Source organism: Beta vulgaris, chromosome 4 (genome assembly GCF_026745355.1).
Source record: "Beta vulgaris subsp. vulgaris cultivar EL10 chromosome 4, EL10.2, whole genome shotgun sequence".
In the NCBI taxonomy this organism is placed as follows: domain Eukaryota; kingdom Viridiplantae; phylum Streptophyta; class Magnoliopsida; order Caryophyllales; family Amaranthaceae; genus Beta; species Beta vulgaris.
Window position 1 is genome coordinate 64848384 of NC_079205.1, and position 24845 is coordinate 64873228.

General features: G+C 36.6%; 2 long non-coding RNA genes across 2 annotated transcripts; both read right to left on the bottom strand.

Annotated features, from left to right (window-relative positions):
* Positions 1-13522: 13522 nt before the first annotated feature.
* LOC104889939 (uncharacterized) lies at positions 13523-15493 on the bottom strand. The gene is made up of 2 exons (XR_789614.3): positions 15218-15493; positions 13523-13925 (listed from the first exon to the last, which is right to left on the bottom strand). It is a non-coding gene; the product is annotated as an uncharacterized LOC104889939 (long non-coding RNA).
* Positions 15494-20947: 5454 nt separating this feature from the next.
* Positions 20948-21486, bottom strand: LOC104903485 (uncharacterized). Its single transcript, XR_008968893.1, has 3 exons — positions 21390-21486; positions 21192-21290; positions 20948-21086 (listed from the first exon to the last, which is right to left on the bottom strand). It is a non-coding gene; the product is annotated as an uncharacterized LOC104903485 (long non-coding RNA).
* Positions 21487-24845: the final 3359 nt, after the last annotated feature.

Consider the following 24845-nt stretch of genomic DNA (forward strand, 5'->3'; position numbering starts at 1 on the left):
AGATTCTTAGTTTTATTATTCTTTCTTTTAACAACTAACTAATATTTAAAAAAAACACTAACATCTGCTTTCCTCTCACTTTCTCCTTCTTCTTCATTCCTCTTAGCTGATTCTCGTGGAACCAAAAATAGTGGCTTCCAATCATCCATTTGGTCGATCAAAGATGCAAATGTACAAGCAACTGCAACTCAGATCAAAAGTCATATTTTGTTCTTCCACTGCCAAGGACAAGGCATAACATGTCATCCACGTTCAAAGAAGAACGGAAAAAGTTCCGAGCTTCAAGCATTAACTGTTTCCTTGATCCTTTGAAGTGAACAACCTGTGTATGAAGTGATAAGAAAGTAGTATGAGCTTGACAGCACAAAACAAATCCCAGGAGATTGTTTTTTCTGAGGCAAAAGCAGGCACATAGCGCAAGCAAGGCCATCTCAAAAATTTGTGGGTCTGTCCCGCAAAACTGAGAAATAATGCAATTTAGAAAGATTACATTCCAGTATAATTATTTCCATTTTTCACAATCAAAAGGTTTAACGAGCATTGAGTAGACCTTGTGAAGTAAGAGAGAAGAATAACGAACATGAAATATCCTTATTTTGTCAGTCCTTTGCTGCTTCAGGTTTTAAGCTTGTGGACTTGCTGTCACAGTGGCATTGTATCTGAGTTATTTACGGACCTGCTTCTCAGTTTTAAGTTTTGGACTCAGCCCGTCTGACAGTAAGTATTGATCAGACGGTCTGACCCAATACTTTCATATATGTTCTGTGTGATTAACTATAAAGCGAGGCATTGCTTATATAATAAAAACTTACCCAGGCCAAAAGAAAAATATTACAAGCATGATGGAACATTTTCAAAATGAAATATGCTGCAAGTATTAAAAATGAAGATAATATAAGTGACAAGCTGCTAATAGTTTTGGACCACATATTTCATATTTATCGAGTCTATATATGAAAGGGTATTGATCGTAAAGTGCAAAATTACTTATTGATATGAATTGTAAGGTTTAGGTTTGGTGAATACTACCCCAAGTGAGATAAGTGTTTAAGGCCATGTGGATATATGATGGTGATATAGGGGTACAAAACTTGCCCCATCATTTGTTTAGGTAGGTAATAAGATGAAGAATCTTACTGAAATAACAGTTTCTACCGGTATAACTAGTTAGTTTTGTAGGTTAAATCCATTGAGTGATTGGATAATGGTAAGGATATCTATTATCTTCAAAGATTTCTTAATAGAGTTTGATCGATGACCAGGTCAAACCATAACCAAAAAGCTAAACCTTGCTTGATATTTTTTTTTTTTTTTTTGGTGAACTACGGATGCATTACATAAATAAAAACGAGTTTATGGCCGCAGCCTTGTTACAAAGTCTGTCCATAGGTGCAAAATATAACTAGGGGGGTGGGATAATCCTAGTTACATTAATATCTAAAACATCTTTTCTTCCTTCCTTAGCTAGTTTATCCGCGACGGCATTGTACGTCCTTGGGCAGTATTGGATCTTCATTTGCTGGAAATATTGGCTGTGATCCCTGCATTGCATAAGAATGTGATCAAGCATGTGAGTGAGTGGTTAGTTTGTGCCATTAACGCAATTGCTTTGGAACAGTCCGAGAAGATATTTAGGTGGGTTGTTTCTTGCTTTTGGCTATCGATAGCGCATACAATATTCCCAATAGCTCCGCGTGAAGACTGTCATTTGCGTAAACTCTACGCTGAAAGCCCGAGATCCAATGCCTGCACTATCAAATATAAATCCAGCAACAACACGCTGGGTCCGAGAGGCTAGAAAAGGACGCATCAACCATGATGTGAGACCCAAGGGGGTGGCTTATACTTTGACGGGGAGGAAAAGGTAACTGATGGTTAGAGGTGGATGGGCCTTGATGAACTCTAATGCATTTCGTGTAAGCTTTTTGGATAGTGATGCTCGGTGATGGGATGATCGTGTTTTCAAAAACTTTTTTATTTCGCTGCACCCAGATTTCCCAACAAATGAACGCGAAGAGAGTACCTGTTGGGATATTGTAAATTGGTGGTGGCTTTTCAGATTTTGGGCTAGCCAACCGTGGTGTTATGGTCCTGAAGGTTGGCCTGCTGCCACACTTGTGAGGCTACGCTACAGTCCCTAAGTGCATGGAGGGAGTTTTCATCTCGGTGTGAACACAATGGGCACAAAGGGGACGTGCTTATCTTTCTTTGATTAAGGAGTGCGTTTGTGGGTAGGCGTCCACCAAGCCAACCACAGGAAAAATTTAATTTTTGGAGCAGTGTGACTTTGCCATAGCCAGTCTAAGTTTGGGAAGGTTTCCTAGGATTTGTGAGGGTTGTATAGGCTTCCTTAAGGGAGAACTTATTATCACTAACGAAAATGGAGAGAGGGAGATCGGGTTTTCGAAGACTCATGGGGGGGATTGGAATGACGACGATACGGAAGGCAATGAAATCCGGAAGGGGGTAGGATAAGAGATTTAAGTTCCATGTGTTGTTATTCCACAACTCGCACACTCTTTGTGTTTGGTCCATTTTTTGGAGCGGTCCCTCAATTAGCGAGCGTAGGCTCCCTATTCCCAACCAATTGTCATCCCAAACAGAGATTTTTTCACCATCCCCTATATTCCAGATTTTATTATCATAAAGGAGGTCCCAACCTAGTGCAAGGCTTTTCCATATTTTCGACCCATTTTTGAAAGGTACAGCGTTGTCCGAGGAGATATATTTTGAGTTTATGCATTCTTGGGCAAGGTTATTTGGGCCTTGGCTCAACTTCCATCCAAGTCTTGCCATGTAAATGGTGCTTAGGTCCAAATGAGATCTAATCCCCAACCCTCCCTGAGCCTTGGTCAAGAATGTGGAGTTCTTCCCAACTAAGTGAATCCTTTTCCTCGAATCTCTTTCCCCCCATAGGAAGTCGTTACACGTTCGGTCAAGATCTTCTAACGTTGTGGCGGGCAGTGTTTGGGACTGAAGGTAATATGGTGGGATTGTATTCAAGGTAGAGTTGATGAGTATCAATTTTCCGGCTCTAGACAGATATTTGGACTTCCATAGTGCAAGTTTTTTCTTTACTTTGTCTACCAGAAATTGAACTTCCTTTCTTTTCGGTCTTTTATGAGAGAGTGGGATGCCCAAATACGTACCGAGGTCCTTTGACTCCGCTACACTTATAGTATCTTGGAATAGTTGTTTTTGATCATTAGGTGTGTTGGGAGAGAAAAAGAGCCGACTTTTTTGTTCATTAATTTTTTGACCCGAATCTTTACAAAAGTTATCTAGAGTTTCCCTGACCGAGAAGGCTGTTGACTCATCGACTCTTCCAAACAACAATAAGTCATCTGCAAATAGTAGGTGAGAAATGGGGATTTTTTTCTTCCCCACCCAAAAAGGAGTCCAGTTTTTTTGAAGGGTAGCTACATTGATTCTATTGGTTAAGTCTTCGAGACAAATGTTGAAGAGGTAAGGTGATAGGGGGTCGCCTTGCCGCAAACCCCTAGAATGAGAGAAAGGAGTAGTTTTTTTACCATTGACCAAAACTGTTGAGGAAGTTTGGGAGACACAATTCATGATCATATTCACAGAGTGATATCCATTTGAAGTTGAGTAAGACAATGGCGAAGGAAAGCCATTCAATCCTGTCATAGGCTTTTTCTAAGTCTATTTTTAGGGCAACCAACCTTTTTTACCTTTCTTTTTGTTCATTGAGTGCAGAGAATTTCTGTAGCTACGACAATGTTAACCTCGGGACCCCTCCCTTTGATAAACCCGTTCTGATTGTTTGAGATCCATTCAGGAATGACTGGTTTAAGGCGTTGGACAATGATTTTAGTAACAATTTTGTAGATGGTATCACACAAGCTAATGGGTCTCAATTGTTTGACAGAGGTTGGGTTATCTACTTTCGGAATAAGGCAGATTAGGGCATTACACACATTTTCCGGAACTTTTGCTTCTCTAAACCATTGACTAATGTTCTGGTGTAAGTCATGGCCAGTGGTTTCCCAGGTGTTTTGGAAGAATAAAGGATGGAAGCCATCAGGACCCGGGGCCTTTAGAGGTTTCATGGAGAACAACGCATTTTTGACTTCGGACACAGTAGGGGGGTGACAGTATGAGCCTAGGCTTTCAGGGGTTGCTTGTTCGAAGGTCGTTTTTTTACAAAAAGTCGCCTCAGTCGTGAACAAAGAAAGATAAAAATTTCGAATGTGTTCACTTAAATCAGCAGGGTTTGAGATCTCTTCACCAACGCTGTTTTGAAGGGATAGAATTTTACTCCTATGTCTCCTTATTTGGACAGTTCTATGAAAAAAGGCAGTGTTTCTATCCCCTTTGGTACACCACTCTAGCCTACTTTTCGTTTTCCAAAAAAGGTCTTCTTGATCAAGAATTGACAAAATCTCCTGTTGGAGCTCTTCTTGAACTCGAGGTGATATATAGAATTTGGGTTGTCTGAATATACTTCTCAATACCGGTGAGTCTTTAAGGCTCTTTTCTTTCTTTTGTAGAGTTACCAAATTATTTTTATTCCAAAGGTAAGGTCAAGTCTCGTTTGATGAAGTCTAGAGTCCAGGGAGGGCCTGCGTCCAAGCTTGTTGAACAACAGCGGGGAAGAGGGGTCTAAAGTCCACATTGGTTGAACCTAAAGGGTTTGGGACCATCGCGGGAAGGTCGGGAATCCAGGTGCAGCATTAAAGGACAGTGATCTGAGGTTATTTTTGGAAGATGAAGGATTAAACAGTTTGGGAATTTCGAGAACCATAGATCATTAGCACATCCTCTATCTAGCCTCTCATGAATGGGTGCATGCTTTCTTTTATTCGACCATGTGAATCTCGGCCCGAGAAGCCTAGATCAATCAAATGACAATCATTGAGCATTTTATTAAAAAGGTCAGTGCGAGATTTCGAAATCGGGTTTCCACCCCATTTTTCAGCTTGACATGTTACTTCATTGAAATCACCAAAAACAATCCAAGGTAAATCAATCGATTCAGCCATATCATATAAATTTGACCATAGTAAAGTGCGAGTATTGAAACGTGGGCTAGCATAAACAGCAGTTAATATAAAAGGGGGGTATTTCACTACCTCCACCAATGCAGTTATACTTTGGAAATTCTCACGTAAAATCGTGAGATGGACTCGAGTTGAATTCCAAAGAATCAGAATTCCACCCGCGAAGCCTATTGGATCAACAAGGTGCCAATTATCGAAGGGTAAGGCTTGGACAATTTTGGTGGTTGTCCTACGACTAGCATGGGTCTCCGCAAGAACAACAATGTCAGGATGGTGATCATTGATAATATGGCGAAAATTCAGCTTGAAGGAATTCCGCGCAATACCTCTCGCATTCCAGTAAATTGTCGACATATTATAAGGAATGCTTGGCTTGGCCATCAAGGCCTTGACTTGCTGCGACTTTCTCTCGACCCAAGGATTTACTTCTTCGCGAGTGACCGGATCTATCCATACCCCTCGCTGCGGATATGCTCTCATCGTGGTCATGTTTGGGTTTCTTCTTTCGTTTCCCCCTTCCCAACTGATCTGAAGAGTCATTTGATGTAACATCGGTAGGATGCGAAGCTCTATCATGGCATTCGCATGGCTCTTGAATGTCCACTCTATTGATGAGTGTTCAAGCGATAAATCTCCCTTATGTAGGGAAGTATTATGGATGGGTCCAACCAAGGTCCCAACATGTGGAGGAGGTAGCGTTCCTCGTCTTCGTTGGTAACCTCCTTCGTTAATAGCCACATGATGAATACTTTCAGTGGTGGTGGGAGGTGAAGGGTGTCTTGTACTTGGGGGAGGTGGGCTGGAACTATGGTACCCTCTTCTGTATACATTAGGAGATTTAGTAGGAAGGGAGGGATCATTCTCGGATTGAGTATGAATTTTTTGTTTCTTGGAGAGATATTTCCACTAAGTTTTCTCCCTCTTTCCAAAGATAGAAGTTGTGGACTTGATTTACTTCTGGTTTTAAGGGTAGTGGGGCCTTGTCGAACACGCAGGGGAACCTCCATTCTTTGAGGATTAATCGGGGAGGTGAATTTGGTGGTGAATCTGGGGAGGATGGTGGTGGTGGGGTCGCGTTTCGAACAGGACTGCTGCTCATTTTGTTTGCTCAGGGGGGAGGTGGTTTCTTTTTTTTTCGTGGTTTGGAAATTTGGGGGAGGAGAGAGAATTTGGGAAGGAGAGAGAAGAAGGTTCATAGACGTTGGAGATGGTAAGGAAAGGGAAGGATTTGACGTGCCAGCTTTCGCTGGATCATTGGGTGGTAAAGCTTCTTCCATTTCTAGATTTTCGGCGATCGAGGATTGCAGAGGAAGGAAAGGATTTTGGGACTCCATAGCTTCGGCTATGATTTGACTTTGTCTGGGATTGGGGGCTTGTTTTTGCAGTGGAAGATTTTGGAGATTGTTGGGTGTCTTTGGTTGGGGAAAATTTTTGGATTTTACTGGGGTCCACCTGTTGCTTTGTTTTTTTGGGGGGGGTCCCTCTTGAAGGGCGGTTCTGGGCTTGGGAAGGAGGGAATGGTAAGATGAGTGGTTTATACTCATTCTTGCTTTTGGCCCTTCATAAATTAATGCGCATTTACGAGAGCCATGGCCAATTTACAGCAATTTGCACAGTACCATGGACCTTCGAGATATTCACTTCCTGGAATACATTCCCCAACCATACACCTATGGTGGGTTGACTTTCTGCGTCGACAAGTACGCAAATATTGCGTATCTCTTACCTTCACCCTTGAGAGTGTTGTTATCAATTTTTACTAGTTGACCTAGTTTTTTCCCCACCTGAATGAGGATGTCTTGCCTGAATAACTCTATGGTAGTTCTGGTAACTTAACCCATACGGCACCGAGACTGCATTTTGCTTGCGATGGCTTAAAACCGGGTTCCCATGCTTGGACCCATACATGGTTTCCTTGAATGCACCATGGGCCTCTGGCTAGCACATTAGCTCTATCTTCAATGTTTCTGCATTTTACTGAGTAGAATCCCTTTCCTAGCGCTGTGAGTGGTAGAGCTTGGGTCCAACCCCACAATTTTGCTGTTTCTTCGCTAGAAAGTCTTTTGCAAAATGATCTACCAATGACTTTCATGATGATGTTTAGCTTCCACGGGTTGCATAAATCTTCATAAAGTTCCTTTGATATTGGTATGAAGGGAGTAGAGGGGGATATGGATTCAGGGGGGTTGATGGCGAAAGGTGTAACAAAGGTGGGGAGAAGAGATAGATGACCGTGTGAGGAGCGGAGGGGGTGGTAAGTTTGTTGGCATAGGTTGGTTGAGGGGAGGCTGTAAGGGGGGTGGTGCGGGGCTGAATGGTTGATTGAAGAGGGTTTGAAACTGGCACCTGGGTTGATCCACTAGGTTGTCCAAAGCTGCTGCTGCATGGCGGAGGGTCTTCTTTGACTGCTGTGACAAAACTCTCTCTCACTTTCTCTCTCTCACTTTCTCTCTCTTCCATCTCTTTTTCTCTTAACTTTGACTACACCTTGCTTGATATTACACCCCATCATATAAGCAATCAGACAAATGTTAATTTGACATTGTACGTACCCGTCCGACCTCATACACACCCACTTTGTCCTATGTCATATTCATCCATCACAATTTAAAGTAGAGGTGGACATGGGCTAGGCCAGCACGAGCCCGCCCGAGGCCCGATCCGTTGTCCGTTACGTGGGCCGCGGCCCTGTCACGGTCAAGAAAATTTATTTCAGGACCGCATCGGCACGAGCCCGCCTAGATGGCCAGTGGGCCTAAAGCTCCTTTCCTTTTTTTTTTAGCCTAAAACAATTAAAAATACAAAAAAAACAACATAAAACACGGGCCAGCACGCGGGCCGTGGACAAAATCTGGAAATTTCAAGCTCGGTCCAGTACGACCCGCCACTTACGGGTTCGGGTCGGGCCCAGGTCGCCATTTCTCTAAGCCCGTGGCCCGAGCCCGTGAACAGACCCCCGACCCATGCTCGGGTCTAATCTAAAGCTTTGGTCCTTTGGAAATACATACTTCGACAATCTTGGAATGGTGACACGAATCATGCTTTTCTAATGGTATGTGGTTGAGTGCGTGGCTAGGGCATGCATTTGGATTTAGTGGGTAATAAAAGTGGTAACGAGGCGAGTAAGTCGGGCATAAGGTATATACTTCCTCCGTTCCATAATAAGTGAAACATAGGGATTGGGCACAAGATTTAATAAACATCACTTTCAAAAGTCAAAAAGTCATAAAATACCCTTTTTATTATCAAAAGTAGGAGAGAGAAAAGCAAACCACACAAGTTTGTGGTGGGCACTCTTGTCATTTTATCACTTTCTTTTATCCATTTAAGGTATGTTTCACTTATTTTGAAACGTTCTAAAATAGTAAGTGTTTCACTTATTATGGAACGGAGGAAGTATTATTTATGGTTTTTAGTTGACCCGTTTCTTTTGGACATACATGTCATGTCATTATTTTAGACCTCTATATCTCTAATTATTAATAAGCAAAAATTACAAAAAATTGATTCTATGAAAATATACATTGAGACGAATCTAATAAGATTTCACATGATTTCATTTTTCCTTAAGTACAAATCACAAAAAATAGTAAAAGTTATACATGTGAATAGTGTCAAAAGTCAAAACAGGTCATCAAAAAAACGGAGGAAGTATTAGGTAACGAATACGTAGATAGTACTACGGTGGTTGATAGATGGAGTGAGATGATTATTGAATTTTGTACCAAAACCCAACACATGCATGACCGACGTTGGTATTGTATATATACTTCCTCCGATTCGTTTTAAATGCAACAAATGAGTATTATTTGTAAGATAAAAAATATTCATTTGTTGCATTTAAAACGAAAAAGAAGAAGTAAAATTCACTTGTTTGAGAGTATGAAAGAATCATCTCCGCATTCACCCTATTTATTATGTTTCATTATCTTTTAATTAACATCTTCCTCAATGAGAATCCATCATTCTAATGCTTTCAATAAAAGGCCAACCAAAAGGTATAACGATTTTAATGATTTTCTCTCAAGTAGTAATTATTAATTTATTACATGCATACTTTGCACGTAGAAGTTAGAACAAACGCGCACATGCATGCGCGCAACAATACTGATACACTAGACACAATGTGTGAATTAATATCTTCACAATCACACGCAAGAGTAAGTAAAATAATATTATGTACTTTCAAATTGCACCAATGTTACAACATAAAATCATGGCTTACCACACCCCACACAATGTTATCAGGATCGGGATCCTACTTTAATTCGTAGGGATTGATAGAATCGAATCGATGGGATCGGATCGTGGGATCGTAAGATCTTACAATTTGGTGAAATAGAGATAATTAATTATACCAAAATATGGTGAGAACCTCATGTTAAAAATGTACACATATTAATAATGAATTTTTTAATTAGCAAATGATGATAGTTTTTCAATACTATAAGATTGAAGTAACATGCAACAAAATCTAATAGGAGAAATATAATATGTGAAATTACTTTATGATTTTTATACGGTAGGATCTGATCGTAGAGTCGTAGGATCGTAGAATCGTGTTAAGATCCTACCATGTGATTTTTTGTGGTTGGGCAGGATCGAAAGATCCTATAAAATGAAAATCCTACGTAGGATCGGGATCGATAAGGTCATCTAGGATCGTAAAATCGTAGAATCGTAAGATTCGGATCGGGATTTTAACAACAATACTTCATATTTACCATATTGTGTATATATACGGTCTAACATAATATATTAATTGATCAAATTTTTACGACCTCATTAATCCACACACCGGTGTACCATACTTCCTCCATGGCTCATCATGCCACACACACAACACACTTTCAATAAATTATACACATGAAAACAGTAATATATATACTAGCTTGACTTCATACATAATCCACACGTTGCAAGAATATAAATAGTAATACATATGATCTTTATTTGACAAGTGCTAATTCAAGGACATTTTTTTTTTAATCAATATGAGCCACGAATACAGTATAATTCAAAGACATAAAATGAGGAATTAACAAGGTCCAAAGTGACAATAACAACCAAGTCCGGACCATTTGCACTCCCCTGTACGTGCACCAGCGTTCTTGCAGCTTCTACGACATTTTTTAGAGCCAAAGAGACAAGATGCTCCACCACTATGGCGCACCCATCCACAGGGATGGTTCACTTGTACCTTTGGATGTAACTGAATTGGTGTTCCAGGCATGCGCTGAATTGGTGGGATAATACGAAGGTCACCATATACCCCTACGTTGTCTGATATTGTAAAAATACACATTTAGATTATATAAGCCGGTTATCTGAATAATTAACTTTGACGCACCATATAGTACTTTTACGTTGAATGATGTTTATACAGAAATTTATTTACATAGATTAGATAAATCGGTTTTATGAAATATACTTCCTCCGTTTTTCCTTGTAATGTTTTTGGAAATATTTTAATTGTTAAGGGATCATATATACTTCTTTCGTTTCGTTTTAAATGAAACAAAAGGGTATATTTTGTGGGATAAAAAAATATTCCTTTGTTGCATAGAAAACGAAACGGAAGAAGTATATACTATACTATTACTCACCCGAGCTGCTTAATATGACGAAAATAAGACAGATTGCAGCAAGGAGGCTAATGAAACAAGTCGATTTAGCCATTTTGTTTTTCCTCTTAGTTTGTGAAGGACTTTTATTAAGTGGACCACATATTAAGTTGAAATACCATAGGTATTTATAGAAGAATTCTCTTTGTTTTTTCATTTGTTTATTCTACAAATAATGTATTGCTTAACCTACTAAATCAAGAGAAGAAGTAGTCACACGTTCAACACCATATATAGGATAAAAGAAAGATATTCCATCTATCGTCTTAAAATCATAGTTACACCGGAGTATTATCTTAAGATATCAGAAAAATTAATCCTTTTTATAAGATAATATGTTGTTATTGAATTTATCATCACTCATTAGATTGAACGATAGGGACAATATGAGAATAGTTCGACCATCGTATATAATCTTTGAGCAAAATTACTATTATTAGGAGTATTAGAATGATGTGACCAATTTTTGTGTGGAAGGGAGCATAAAAGCAGGAGAAGGGTTCTAGTAGTTTCAATTTAATTATTGATGACATTGTACCTGTAATCCCTTCATCTCTTCAAGTTGTGTGGTCTTTTGTTAAGAGGGTCGAAAATAGAGTAGCTCATGAGTTAGCCCATATGCAATTGTTAGGGATGGGTTCACGTATTTGGGAGGAGGATTTTCCGTACTCTATTGTTAAGCTTGCTTTAATTTGGATGATTTAATATAATTGTCCCCGTTGGGGTTTCTTTCAAAAAAAAAAAAAATGGTTAATTACCTAGCTAGCTAGTCTGGCAATATCTTGTCCAAGTTCAAGTGTCAATGTTCCGTTACAATAATCAAGGGTGGAGGTATGTTGGGCTCAGTGGGGTCAGTTGATCCCACTTAAATATAAAAATTTGAGATTTTTTTCCTTATATAATTTGAGATTTTTGTAAATATTATGGTTAGTTTGGTTGTTTGAACCTTCTAAAAAGAAGTAATTTTATTTTGACCTCATTTAATACATATTTTGGATCCGCTACTGACAATAATCATAGTGATAAAATATTGATAATGTGAATTTAATTATGATGTGTTTTGATCCATTCAATTTGTTTCATTAACAATATGATAGCACCTACTTGACAAATTTTAGATTTACAATTTGGTCTGCAGTGTTAGCCAGTTATATATCCGATGTAACATTTTCTTGTATGTGAACTTCAAAACAATTTTTGTTTTCACTTTTCTGTTTAGGATAATCACAACATAACAACTTTAACCAAGGATGTCTTCACGTTCACAAGTTCGAATCCTCCCTTTCCTTCTTTGTACTGCTTTCATAGCTCATATGGATAAAAAAAAATAATAATAACAGAACAAGTAATTATTAGGAAGTTGAAACTTGAAAATGAACAAGTTGTTATCGGTTGATTATATATGTACCAATCCAATATATTTCTTACTACAACATGCAATATCTTAATTCAGTATTTATAACAATTCAAAACGCGTACTTTATTGAGAACTATTTAACTGTTCAAGATAGCGATGAATCGACCTATGCAACACATCTTTTACGTATAAAATCCATCTGTCAAAGGTTTTGTATCTGATTGCTTCGTAAATCGTACGTTGATATGATATTACAAGTTGATGAAGGAAGCTTCTCTACTAGTGACAATCGATCATAACAGATCACAATAAGAGATGTAATTGTGACAATTACATTTAGAATTAATCTTAACCAAATACTCTCTTCCCGGTGTTTAATAGATATACATTGTTTTTCACAGTCTACTATATACGCACAGTCGTACACTTATGACCGTTAAAATCTTTTGTTACGTATTAGTACAATTAAAATAAATTTTGAGATTTTGAAAATATACATTTACATTGATATTTTTATTAGTGAGAATGTACCATCACATTTTTCTAGTGTGACCAAAAAAGGTAAAGAAGCTTCCAAGGTAACAATATCTTCAAAATTGGATAAAAATTTAATTTCAATTGTCATACTTATATAGTTATATATATAAAAAGATAACCAAGTTGTTTGATTTTCGTTTATGCAAGAAAAAGGGAGTACTTGTAAGAGAGCGTCTATTTACACTCGCGTAAGGTGCAAATTGTACAAATAGATCAAACGAACCACCCATCATAATTCATAACTTAACACCCCTCTTGTAAGTTGCTAAGACTTGAAAAATGGAAGAACTCAAATCTCACCAGACAAATTACACTATTCTCTACGTGTTTTATTATTTATTGTGCATAAAATTATTATCAAACAGATTTTATGAGGTACAACAATTGTGTAATGACTAATGGTAACAAATCCTTTATTTTATTGATTTGATATTTGACTTGAATTTATCAGGACGTTCTGAGCTAATTTGAACTTGTTGACTTTGATCCAAACTTATATTTTTTTCCGATTTGATTTGGTAAAATTAAAGCTTTTCAATGTAGCAAGGATCATCAATATATCATACACTAGTAAAATAATTACATATTGATGCTACGATTTTTTAGTGCCCTATTGTTGTGGATTTCGTACCACCGCAAATCAAGACCTATTGCCGTGGTTTCTCTAAAAGACCGCAGCAATAGGGTTTACATCAAGAGCGTAAAAAAGTCAACCTATTGTTGCAGTCGTAACTCAAAATCGCAACATAGGTAGTCTTCTACGTCCTTTATATTTTTCATATACTTCATTTCTACATATTAGTAAAATCGCAACAATTCAATAGCAACAATAAGATCATTTTCTACTAGTGATAATCTATCTCTAGCTCGATCGAAGTCTACAATTTGATCAAAAAAAAAAGACAAAAACAGCAATATTGAGCAACAAAAAAATAAGAAAATGTAAGTTCATACAACAAAAACAGTGCAAACTGATACAAAGATACCATGACACAACAAAGACCAAGTTTTATTGATTCACACATACGTCTTTAATTATAACCTTATTAGTATTATCATACATAACATAACAATAAGCAGCAAGAGTAGTTTTACCATATAGGTTTATTACATTCTTTTTATTATACATACTTATATACTATAATAACACATACATTAACATTATATTATTAGTCGTCATTTTGTAAAGGGGATTTGCATGCATATCAGTGTATTATGCTTAGCACTGGCCATAGTAACACCAGCAGTTTCCATTTCTGCATTGCCAGTGATCTCCAGTGGTAGGGCGAGACCCTCCCCAGTAGTTCAAGCATTTGTGGCCGCACCTGTAACAACAATCACGAGTATTTGCCCATCCACAGCTCTGTGCTTCAGTCATTTGGATTCCTATATATTTCCATTATAAAACTAGTTAGCCAATTTTTTTATAATTGTAGATTGAAAATTTGAGGTTGTTAGGAAACAGGGTGTTGTAGTTTGATTTAATGCGGAACAAAATCAATGAAATAATAAAGGTGAGAAAAACAATAAAGATGAACAAACAATGAACACAAGGATTTACGCGCGATTCAGTCAAATTTGACCTATGTTCACAGATGGAGGATAGAGCTTATTCACTATATATGATGGAGAAAAATCAGAGAGAATAATAATACAAGGTGTCCTAAAATACTAGAGGCTAAAAGTGTTTCTAAAATTATGTGTTAAATAATGAACACTAAGAAACCCTTTTATAACATAGGGAACCCCGTACCAAAACCCTAAAAGATAACGGAAAAACGAAAAATCGAAAACCGCGTAGCCGCTAAACTGCCCTATCGGGCGTCGATTTTTCCAAAATGCAAACGTCTCGGTCCCAATCGGGCGACGTCCGCCCAATCGTAGTTTGCGACGGACGCCCGATCCGATATGAATTTGCTCACCCGATTGGGCATCTGACGAATTTTCCAGGCACAAAACATAACAGAGGTAAAATATTGATGAGAGAAACTGTTGTACTTGTATGAAAGGATAACTGAAACAAATAATGCAAATAGGGAGGTTAATTAGGATATATACGTACAAAAGCATGCAGTACGTCTTAATTAAACAATCTAAATTATTTACCCTAACTCGAATATGATATGTTAGTAGTAATGTATAGTATATACAAATTCTTATAATAGTAGATCAAAATTTTGGGTTAAATACGTACTAAGTAGCACAGTTGGGATATATACGTACAAAGCATGCATGCATAAACAATTTAAATAATTTACCTTTACTCAAATATGATATGTTAGTAGTACATTTGACCTTTTTAATCACAAATTCTTATATACAGAACAAAATTAATTAGGACAAATTTAATTATCGTAAAGCTATAATAACTTTTCTATTTTAAAGGAGGATTCCTTATTCGTATAATTAGAGATAACTTACATACATTTTATTACATAAAGTTATTGTAAATTTGTCGCCTTAAAGACCAAAGCATGATAGTTAGTATAGAAATAACGATGGACGCCAAGCATATATAATTGTTTATGAAAGAAATATTCTAATAATAACGTACTAATTAATATATCTTAAAGATATTATCATATCTTTTTTGTACCGTAATATGCCTAGTAGTATATCAATAATAATGGATGGATTACACCAAAATAAATAAAATTATGAATGGATTAATAGCTCACCAGCGTTAGCAATAACGATGAATAGGAGACATAAGGCAAAAAGGTTGAAGTTAGTAGCCTTGGCCATTTTGGTTTTCTTTTTGCTTAGTTTGATTATTTTGCTCTTGCAAATTAGAAAATGTACTTGTGAGTTGTGAGGAAATGGGTGAAATGGTCTAAGAGTTTATATAGTGGATCCTTCTACTTTTGTGTCAATATTTTAATAAAATTATTGATCCACTTGTAATATGAACACAAGACTTAGTCAATTGCATGCAATATTTCGAACGAATTGAAGATTTGTTCACTAAGCTCAGCCATTTATGATTTGAGTAGTTATTCACAAGGTGTGAAATTTGATAAAGTAAGAGATATTTGAAATTTGATAAAAAAAATGTATATTATATGAGGACCAGTTCTAACTTCTATCTAAACCGTTAATGTTTCAGTTAATGTTAAGAATAGCTTATTAGTAACGTCAAGTTATAGAGATTTTTAATTAAGTTAGATGTTGTTGCACATTGTCTTATTTAAAGATGAATTATTAACGACTAGCATGGGAATACTTTGGTGATAGCGAGTTAATTGAATGACCAGATTTAATTAAACGCTTGTTAAACTCAAAGACCAAGTGAACATAAATCAAGTTTTATTTTCCAATGTTTAGCCAAAATATTGTTCCATAATTACTTATAATAACAACAATGTTCATTATATGGTTTATGTAGGTTAGGTTTGACAACACAAGCTGATATAATATAATGGAGCTAACTTCGACGAGTTACTTGAGATTGATATTCACAAGGTGTGAAATTTGATAAAGTAAGAGATATTTGATGACATAAATTGTGCTCATGCTCATGTCTTGTGCTAAGTGTTAAATCTTTGATTGTGTGTTTATATATATGTATCCATCGCTAGGACCAACCGTCGTTTGAACCCCACGGACACAATGCACCATCGAGCACAAATCAATTCTCGACCAAACCATCACATGCACGCACCTCGCGGTCGCAGTGCACCACCAAATACTTAGCACCAATTATGGTCGGCTCAACCATCGCATGCACCCCACAGGTGTCGTGCACCATCAAGCACCATAGACCACCAAGCACCAAACGTCAAACACCTCCCCCTAAAGTGATTTAAGCTTTAGATAATTTATATACCCCGTGAACACACTTTTTGCATTAATGTACATAATAACGACCCTTTACTTCTAAAAACAATATAATTATGCCAAGTTTTCTTTGTATGAATCTATTTTGTATGAGATATACTTAATTTGGGCATTATGTTTTTAACATTTCTTTTTTCTATTGAAATTGGAAAAAAAGGAAAATGGAGAAAAAGGGCGAACTTAGGAAAAATGATTCGGAAAATATTTCATGGGCTGGAAAAAGTTTTAAGGGACCCAGGTTACTTAAGGATGCCCCGGGTGCCTCAGAACTTCCTTCCTTTATACTTGTGCTTTTTTTGGCTCACTTGGCACCGCCATCACTAGGCTCTGAAGGGCCTCAAGGTGGCCTTGCATGCCCCTTCTAAGGCACAATTGTGCCTTCCAAGGGCCTCCCACGACCCTGGGGTGCATCCCATAGTCACCGGTATCCGGACCCCGTGGGAGCCCGGAGGCGTGGACTATAATTAACACTTTTTCTCGTTTTCGAGCCATATTTTGATTTCTCTGGGCCCAACATCTTTTTTCGACCTAGACCTTCCTAGGGTCCCTTGGGTGTCTCTAAGAATTTCCCCGGGTACCTCAGACCTTCATTCGGTGCTCACTTTTGCATTCTCTTGACTCGTTTGGCACTGCCCTCACTAGACTCAAAAGGGCCTCCAAGTGGCATCACATCCCCCTTCTAAAGCACTAGTGTGCCTCTCACAAACCTAAGGTGCACCCTATGGTCACTGGTGGGCGTTAGAGTCGTGGACTATAATCCACATTTTTTTTTCATTTTCGGCCCATTTTTCGACTTTTTCGAGCCAGACAACTTTTTCATCCTCGACCTTCCTAGGGAATAGGGGTGCTTAAGGATTCCCCTCGGTGCTCGAATTTTCATCCTCGCTTTGGATCACCCTCGATAGCTTCTGAAGGGCTTGTGAATGGAATTACATACCCCTTCTAATAAGACACGAGTATGCCTCCCACGACCCTAATGTGAACCCCATTATATTACTGTCAGACCCCGTGGACTTATCCAACTTTCTCGTTTTTGGGCCATTTTCGACTTCTCCGGGTTGACGAATTTTTTCCACCCAAACTTTTCTAGGGACCCCGGGGTGCCTAAGAATTCAACCGGATGCCTCAGACCTCTCTTTGTTGCCCATACTTTTACCTTCATTTGGCTGGCTTGACAATGCCCTCGTTAGACTTAGAAGGGACTCCGGATGGCATCACATTCCCTTTCGGTGATCCAAGGGACGAGTGGGCCTTCCGAGGGCCTCCTGTAGCCTTGCGGTGCACCCCATGGTCACCGTTGCCCATGACCTATTGGGACCCTGAGTCGTGGACTATAGTCCACACTTTTTCTCGTTGTTGTTAAGCTATTTTTCAACTTTTCTGGGCCTGGCGAGTTTTTTCATCTTAAACACTATGCATCTCGGGGTTCCTAAGGATGCTCTCAAGCGCCTCAAATCTTCCTACATTGCCCACTTTTTCTTTCCCTTAGCTCGTTTTGCACCACCCTCGCTAGTCTCCAAAAGGCCTCCGGATGGCATCACATTCCCCTTCCATGGCGCAAATGTATGATTATATATGCTTATTGTAATCATATAATATACATCCTCTGTTTCTAAATAAGTGACACATTTGCATAATGTTTACTATTCACAGTTTAAACTTTACTTAGCTTTGGTGATCTACATTTTAGGAAAAACATAGTCATGTGGGATCTTGTTAGATTCGTCTGAATGTGAATTTTTTTAATATCAACTTTTTATAATTTTTACTTATTGATAATTGAAGATATTAATGGTTGAAATAATGCATTGGCAAACGTGAATACAAGAAGTGTGCCACTTATTTAGAAACAGAGGAAGCCTAATATGTTGTCGAAGATAGTGGGTTTTTATGGTACAGACTGCACCCCACCCTGTAGTTGATGGTACAAACGCACCCTGTAGTTGGCCGGTGGCGTTTAGGCTACTAGTCATAGTTGGTGATGTTGGATGCACCCAAGGTATAGTTTAGGGTGTTGATGCCAATTTTGCCGTGATTAATATGCTTACAAAAGATTGAGTATTGATATTAGTTTCGAACAGGAGTGCTATATTTTATCATTGTATTAGTCAGGGGTCGGCAATTGAATTTTGCGCTGCTTCCATTACCTCACATTAGGGTGAACTTGAAGCATTCAACTGTTATTGTCAGCAAGATCAAAAATGAAATCTCAAGTTGCCTGACTTTTTCTTGTCTTCATTCATATTGAACTACTCGACTTTTTAATTGAACTTATAGAAGTTGAGGGTGTTTCTAATCGTAAAGCAACCAGTTTTGATTGGTACAAATTTACTTTATTTAACTTTAATTAACGTTGATGCATGCACCATATATAGCTATATACCTTAGGTTATTGCAAATGGAATATACTAGACTTTGAATGCGTCAATTATTTTTAGTAAAGGATATCCTAAAGTTAGTTGCATGGGATTTGTCACTCAACTTAGCCTCATGCATTAGAAAAAAGTTTACAGGAAGACTAGAGCCTAATTAAATGAGTACCAAGAACAATGAAAATGATGACTTACGTACATTAGACATGACGAAAATATAGTTGATAATTTGACATTATCTATCCCGGCTAATTTATTTGCGAAAGGTTGCTTAGAAATCGTCAAGTGGCATGCCCATCAATTTACTTGTGATAATTTACATGGTCAGGCTTTTGCACTTCCTCTGTTTCGTGTTATTTGTGAGATATAAAATATTCATTTATTATTGCATTTAAAACGAAACGGATGAAGTAATACCAATCTAAACTTGAATCTCGATCGTACCACAAAGTACTCTCACAAGATGTTTGTTAAGAAAACTACGTACTCCACATATGAGTTGAATGTGATCAGTTGTTCCACATCTAATTTGTAAAAAAATAGGATGATGAATGACTAATTTGAAGGTAATGTACTACTTTACCTATTACCAATTAGTTTTATATAGTGACGGTTTACGGCTTGTGTTGTAAAGAATAATAGCCGCTAAACATTACATACACACCATGCTCCTCTCAAATAACCTAAACATGTATTAACGATCGGAATATATTAGGGCTATCGAAGAATTGCAAAACCATACGAAACTGCGAGGGATTGGAACCGGAAGCATGCGCTCCCGCTTTGTACTACAATTTGAATACATGTTACGCCATTTTTTTCAATCAATTAGAAAATTTGAGGGAGAGCCATTAAGTCAAATTGAATCATCATAAGAAGATAGCCCAACCTTGATCATTATATTGTGTCTAATATTTTTCTCCTGTATCATCACGGTCTTGCCTGCAAATCACATAATATTATCATTTTGCATGTCCGAAATTAATTTGTAGCTTTTTTTTTTAGGCATTATTTGTAGCTTGATTGACGTATAATATCATCTTAAAAGGAAAATTTCCAAGATCTTGGGCATATTGATGATATGAAAGTTTGATGCATATATTAAAGGGTTTTTGCTGCCAACTTATGCACATGAGAAACTAGTATTTTTCTCGACGTTTTGCCTAACTTTTCCAAAGTGTATTGTGACCAATATTTCTTCACTGACATATTACAAGAATTCTAGCATGGCAAGCCCACAGGAGAAGAGGTTCTTCCGCAGCCTTTGAAACTTGAACATCATACCTAAAATTTAACTTTCTTGTCGAAAATTGTATTTTTGGTACCTTTTAACAAAACTTACAGTTCCCGTAAAAAAAAAAACTCAAATTTAGGTTGGCATATCTCTACAAAAAAAAAATCGTAAAATATATCCTCACAAAATGCCTTGTTACCGTGGTATATCCTTGCAAAAAACTCTACAAATTTTGAATATAAGCAAAAATATAACTTTAAGCAGTCACTACTACATAAGTGCATAAAGAGACCCCCTAAAAAACACCTTAGAGACCACTTTAGAGGTGGTCTCGAGCTTAGTGGTCTCTCAGGATAAAAGACCACTTATTATGGGTGGTTTGTTATATTGAAAGAAGAGACCACTTTTTAACAAATAAGTGGTTTTTTTATGTATCGTAGTAGGAAAAAATAAGAAGGATAAGGAACCACATAAAAAACAAATGTGGTCTCTTTCATCGTACTAAAAAAACCACTTATTATTTATAGGTGTCTCTTTATCTTTCTCAAAAAAATCACTTAGATAGAAAGGTGGTCTCTTTCGTCTACCTAAGTACTATATTTAATTTGATATGAGAGGCCATACATTAGAACAGATGGTGTCTTTGCCTCATTTTTTTAACGACAAAATTCTAGCTTGTGGCTTTATTTAATTTACCTATAATTTTTATTTGATATATATTTCCTACAAAATCGTGGGCCACTTGCATTGACAAAATTCGAATTCTTATATAACTTGACAAAAATATAACTTGACAAAAATTTCATTGATGCAATACCATAGTTCATTACAAAATAATATCGATATGTGAAGATTCAAAAAATCAACTTATCAAAAGATACCTAAAGCAGCCATTATTTCTTTCAACTCATATGCAGAGTAAATTGATGAACTCATTGTTCTAACTAATTACCTATCTAATCCCTCTTAACACCTAATCAAAATCGACACTTTCTTCAGATTCCTCTTCTCCGCTTGTTTATATTCCTCCACGTATTTGATCCATAAGTCTCTCAACTCGTCAAGCTTATTTTGAGGAAATTCAGTTGTAACTCCACCAAAGTACTAAAAGCATTAATAAAATTATTTAAAAATAATTTTTGATATGAAATATGTTGTTAATTGATATGAGAAATAAGCAAGTGAATGGTGTTTTGAAATAATTGATACCTTATCAGGAATCACTTGTCGCCTTTTCTCTATAGTCTCGAGCATATATCGACATATATAATATCCACAGTCCAGAGATTCTTGGGATTGACGAGGACACTTTTTAATAAAGGTAATTATACAATTAGTCATATTACATATTAATTTAATAGCATCAATATAAATGCATCAAAATAATAAAAAATTAGAATGACATACCTCAGGTTTTTTCCACTTAATTGTCGGATTTTTTTCATTTTCTTAATGTCCTTTCGATATACGAGACTAAATTTTATGATTCCCTAAAAAATTGTCAAGTAAAAATTAGATGATTACTTCAATATTATGAGTTGAATATATAATGTACTTTGTATACATACTCATTTATGGTCCTTTGAGCAAATTCAGGAATATCATATTCCGCTCCAGCAGGATCAAGCCAAAACACCACTCCATTCCACGGACTAATGACCGCTAGCATCCAATGTCAACTGCACATCCGCAAATGTTAGTGTGTGAGTTAACATCTTCCCAACCTTTTAATAATTAATTTAATAATTCATACTTACTTCTCATGATAAGGTGCAAAGAATAGTTGATTAACATTATTCCTTCATTTTGGCCAAAGATACGAGCTAGGTAGTCGACTTGCTCTTCTTTATTGGTTTGTGTCATAGGAGATAAATAATTTGAGTCACATAATCCATACATCCCACATACACCACCTTGTTGACACTTTTCGCTCAAGTATCTTGCACATTAATTTGGATATATTATATATATATATATATATATATATATATATATATATATATATATATATATATATATATATATATATATATATATATATATATATATATATATATATATATATATATATATATATATATAATAAGTTCTACTCCCTCCGTTTCATATTAATCTACACACTTTGACATTTTACACTATTCACAAATTGCACTTTGACCCTCGTTTGTGATTTATACGTGAATAAAAACATAGTCATGTGGGATCTTGTTAGATTCGTATTAGTATGTATTTTATTAATATGTACTTTTTATAATTTTTACAAATACAAAACTAAAGATATATGTCCTCAAAGTTTTACATTGGCATGCGTGAAAAGTGTAAGTGTGTAGATTAAAATGAAATAGTATATTGTAATGAAATTAGGAAAGAACAACTAAAAACACAACTGAACTTAACTTACTTCATGAAAACGGACAAGTGAGTCACTCCGATCTCTCTTTGGAAGCACTAATCAAGCATCGCTTCATAATCAAGGGTAAGTGTCTCCTCATGACCATACACAGTTGCCGGTATTCAAATTGATATGCATGCACCACTTGATTTCATTCTCATGGCTTGATTCTTGAAAGTTCGTAATGAAGTAGTTGTCAAGTTGGCAAGATCCTTATCAGTGATCACATATTTTCGATTGTTTGATGCTTGTGATGATGGCGTTTGTGGGGATGGGGCAGCAAATGATTTTGTTGCTTGTGCATCGACCTTTATAATGAGATGGCTCATAATCAACATTCAAACAAATAAAAAAAAGTATCAAGCAATTAATTCAATTTAGTTGTTTTATGTCGGAAAAAAGGGCCTAAGTAATAAAAAGGGCTCCAAATGATTATGCTCTCTATATATGTGATGCTAGGAGCACATAACAGTGTCACCACTGCCTTTAAACAACCATCTTAAGTGTAAACATATGTAATTATCTCTGATGTCCCCTTCAGGTGAGCTTGATCATAATTACAACAGATTTTGTAGAATTAACTGCTTACAACCAAATTTCAGACAAACACCTTATCATTTCAATGGCAAGACACAAAGACGCAGTCTATTACATCAATTTCCCACCACCAACAGATATCACAGTAATCAAGCACCATATCACCAGACTATATAAGCAGTATAGTTCTTTTATCACTATCCATTAAATGAAAGCAAGAAATATTTCAATTTCGCCTGGAACAAGGTCCAAGATATCCTCCTAAACATATTTCATACAACATTTTGAGCTTAAAAAAAAGCAGAAGAAAATGGGAAAGGTAAATTAATGAAAATGACAACATAAGTGAAGTTCCAAACTCACCCAACATCAGGTTGGCTCATAATTTCAATTTTCTGCACATGGAGTGCATTTCATAGTATTCCAACATAAAAAGGGCTCCAAATGTTTTCTTTATTATTATTATTTTTTGTCTATTGTTGAATGTTGCTCATATATGTGAAAGCTTATACAGCCATTTTCTATCCTAATTGTTTATATATAGAGAGAGTTTGAATTTCTTGCAGTCCTACCTAATTTCCAAGAGCAGCCGAAAGAATACAGTGGACAGAGCTGTGTGAAAATGTATTCTGGAGAACTAAAATTAACCATGATATGATTAAAAAGTTTACTAAGAACATATCTAGCTGAGTGCAATGGCAAGTCTTGTATATATTAGATATTTCCTCATGATATGATTAAAAAGTTTACCAAAGCCAACAAGAGCTCAGTAACAAAACTAAACATCACTTGTTACAGCAAGTTGTTACTTGGTCGTGTCAAAGTGAAACACACGATGCAGGCCACATCATCTAAAATTAAGAGAGGTGGAAACTGTTATTCTTAAGGACCTTTAAGAAACAAGAGAAGGCTCACATCAAAAGTCGTCAGCAACAGCAGGGGAAGGCAGCATTTGTGAGAATAGAGTAGTTTCAATCTATTCTTTGTCCAACACATAAACAGGTTGCATATGCAGAGAAGATTTTCTAAAGTTCATCACAAAATTACCCCTTAAAAAATATTCACCTTCACCGCAAATTATAGCAAATGTACTGATGTCCTTATGCGACATTACTTACATCCAGATACTTAAATGTTAATTTACACCTTCTAAACTGAGCTCAAAATGTTAATATACAGAATAATTCTACAAAATTTGCTATTTGATAGAAAGTATGCTAATACAGTCTCTATAGGCTAATTACCAAACAGCAGGCAAAAAACCAAGCTGGATTCAATTCGTTTCGTATTTGGACCAAATCCATAATTAAAGAAATATGCGAATTCAATTATACCCTAGTGTCCAATTCCAAAATTTCAAATTAATATACATATCCAAACTACTAATAATAAACAAACAACTACAAATGCAGGATGAATTCGACACTTACCGGATAATTCGGTCGTCGGCGATATCGTGGTGGTGGTAGATTGCAATGGAACAAAGTATATATTGCGAAGTCGAGTAGCAGACTGTGATAATTCGATCGTTGGGAGAAAAGGCTGGCAAAGACGACTAGACTGCGAGGAATATTGGCCGCCGGTGAATTCAGAGTACCGGAAACGGTAGCCCGCGAAGGAGTTTTGGGTGGTTTCGCGCGTAAAATCAGGCGGTTCTAATAATGTTGCGGTATCGGTGCTGTGGCCTGGGAAGAAGAATGAATCACGTATAAGTTTGATTAGGGAAGAAGGAATAAAGTATTCCTTTTAGTTAGGGCTTTAATTTTTAAAATTGGAATAAGGCTATTAGTTAGGCGCCTTTAATTTTTTGTTTTGAAATTTACAAATCTTCCCGCTAATGTATATATTAGGATTCTATATATTTTCTAAAATGATACAAAATCAAAATAACCACTTAACAAAAATAAGTGGTTTCTTTAATATTGGAGATTTTG